The 2,971-nt window shown below is 29.8% G+C and overlaps 1 long non-coding RNA gene across 1 annotated transcript in view; it reads left to right on the top strand.

Moving 5' to 3' along the window:
* Positions 1-1,603: 1,603 nt before the first annotated feature.
* LOC107062728 (uncharacterized) overlaps positions 1,604-2,971 on the top strand; it is a 2,209-nt gene continuing 841 nt past the window's right edge. Inside the window, exon 1 of the long non-coding RNA XR_001474804.1 lies at positions 1,604-1,648. This is a non-coding gene — a long non-coding RNA (uncharacterized lncRNA). The remainder of the gene's footprint in view (positions 1,649-2,971) is intronic.

Below are 2,971 nucleotides of genomic sequence, written 5' to 3'. Positions count from 1 at the left end.
TTTCAATTTCAAAAATTATTTTCTACTCTAGTAAAAATAAAAGATATTTCTCAAAAATATTTTTTCATTCATAAATCAAACACTAAAAATCTTTTTCGGAAAATATTTTCTACTCATCAACCAAACATGAGAAAATAAGTCAAAAATCAACTTGTTTTCCAGGAAAACATTTTCTAGGAAAACATTTTCCATGGAAAACATTTTCCTTCATACCAAACACACCCTTAATGTTGAGTGATTTCACAAATATTGAGGGTACTTTATATTCAATGAAATTGCTTTAGTCTTTTAAATTCTTCAAGAATTTTATATAATTTTTATTGTCTAGCTAGACATCACAATCATTTACTATACATATTCAAGTTTTTTATTGAAATAAACCTCATTGCATATAGTGTAAGAGAATGCATCTATAAAATAATGCCGATTTTTGTGAAAAATCTTTGTGCCCCAAGGCACAGTTTGTACTTTATATCTTACAATATTTTGGCAGAATAATTTGTTGTATCCCACATTTGTATATATCTTAGTCTATAGACTAAGTCCATACCATCAATTTTCAAGTGAAATAAAATGTATTTGAATTGTGTATTTTATCTGAACAATCATTTATCTATCGACTCTATTTGACAGTTTTAAATTCAAGATTCTAGTTAGATATTACAATCAATCAATTCTATACGTATTCAAGTTTTTTTAATCTATTGCCAGATTGAAATTAACCTCATTGCATTTAGTATAAAAGAATGCATCTACAAGAGAACATGTGATTAGCTACCAATGTTAGCTTTGAATCTAAAATATAATATTAGCTATGAAATTGCTAGGAAATACGTATTTCCTAGCAAACGTTTTGACTTCAAAATCTAAGTAGATAATCGCTAGGGATAGTCCCTAGCTAAACTGTAGCTTTGCGATTCCTCTAGCTAATTAAGTCTAACGCTAAATATTTTCTGGAATATATTGGAGCAAAATTTTTGGAGGGAAAACAAATTATAACTCCCTCTCTTTTAGAAATTCCGTTCTTTTTTTTTTTTTTCAATTAAAACTCTTGTTTCTTCCTTTTCTCCTTTTCCAGTTAGAACTGCTTATATGAAGAAGTTATGCTATTGAATTGTGTTAAAATAGTTTTTCTTTCCTTCAACTTACTGAAGAAGTTTGCAGATGATTTGTGAATTGATTATGGTGATTTGTATATTAGGTTGAATTTTAGATGGTTTGTTCTCTACTCATCAGTTTGATTAAATACATTAGGAAAAAAAAATTTTGATTGTTAAATTATAAAAATGTGCATTGACAAATTATTTTGCGTCCAAGGAATCCCCATCTAGTCTTCAATTTCTCTATTATGCGTTTGATTCTATCTTATATAGTTCTTGTATGTGCTATACTACGATGTAGCCAAGTCTTTCAGTGACGTTCAATATTTCTTGAATCTCCTAGCCTCATGTCAGGCTTGCAAATTGGACTTCTTGAACAGTAACAAATAGTTGAGTATTTTTGGAAAATCTGATATGGATGCAACATCAAAAGTGAAGAGTCCGTGCAATTAAGGATTTAGGACAAAAGGGTTTCCTCAATCCAAACATAAACAACAATGGGAGCATATATCAAGGAGCATTGGAGTCGTGGCCTAACAATATTTAAGGTTAATTTCTTAGTGTATTTAAATTATTTATTATTGAATTACTGCTTCATTATAAAAATGTTTGATCAAATATCATAGAAATTTTTATTTTCTTGTGCTCATAGTATCCTTGTACTTCTTTAACTTGTTTCTTTATTGTATAGATTTTATGTAGTAATTATGTTATTTAACTTGTTTCTTTGCTGTATAGATTTTATGTAGTATTATGTTATTTAACTTGTTTCTTTGTATTATAGATTTTATGTAGTAATTATGTTAGTTAAAGTTATAACATCCGGCAATTTGAAATAACTATGAAGAGGCTTAGAATTGGAAATAATCATTTTTTTATTTTTTTTATAAGAATTTGAAAATCTGGAAAATTTGGTTAAGTTATCCGCTGAGTTAAGAAAGTCAGGCCAAGGGTTCGCTTGGGGCCAGCAATGGTCTTCGAGTGCCGGCCACGTCCAGGGTGTAGGCTCGAGGCGTGACAAAAGTAGGCCTTGGTAAGCATTTAGTGTTCATAATAAGGATGTAGAAAAGTTAACTAAATTAAAATTAATATGAGTTGCAGAATGAATGGTGCTGACTTTTGTTTTTAGATTTGGATTGACTTTCACTTGTGTTTGTCATTTCAAGGACTTAGGTTATGGTTCAATTTATTTAGGAGTAAATATTTATTGCCACTACATAAAATTTTTTATTTGCATCTCTGCTAAGCTTTATTTTGATGTGCTTTGGTTTTGGTGATATACTGATAATACTATGTTTTTACTTAAATAGAAGGAGTACTTGTTATTCTAGTCCTTATTCGGTAATTAGTAGGAACTAGGAGTGATAATAGTTATTTTCTTTATGGAATAAAACATAAACATGTCTTTACCTTGGCTTCATTTTGCGTCTATACCCTCCAATTTTGGTTGTGCACAAACAAACACTTAAACTTATATAGAGTTGAACAAGTAAACACATGCGTCTTACTTGGCGTCCTACGTAGCAATTCGCATCCTACACATCATCATACATGATGTCCTATGTGTATTATATCATGCAAGATGCGTTTACAAATTTATTCAATTTTATACAAGTTTAAGTGTTTACTTGTGCAGATAAAAAATTAAAGGGTGTAGATGCCACCTCAAGCTAAGTTAAAGGGCATATTATATATTGTGTCTTTCTTTAATATGTTTGAGAATATGCTATCCGACTAATTATATACTTCTGTCCAAAATTAAAAGAAGTTTCTCTATATGATGGGGTATGGAATGGTGCTGACTTTGTATTCTGGAGAGTTGTTGTTTAAAATGGAATGTTTGGCCAATAACATTCCCAAGGTATACCCAC

This window comes from Solanum tuberosum, unplaced genomic scaffold, assembly GCF_000226075.1.
Source record: "Solanum tuberosum cultivar DM 1-3 516 R44 unplaced genomic scaffold, SolTub_3.0 scf00262, whole genome shotgun sequence".
Lineage (NCBI taxonomy): Eukaryota > Viridiplantae > Streptophyta > Magnoliopsida > Solanales > Solanaceae > Solanum > Solanum tuberosum.
The sequence above is the reverse complement of the archived record's forward strand: the minus strand, read 5'-3'. Positions and strand labels throughout refer to the sequence as shown.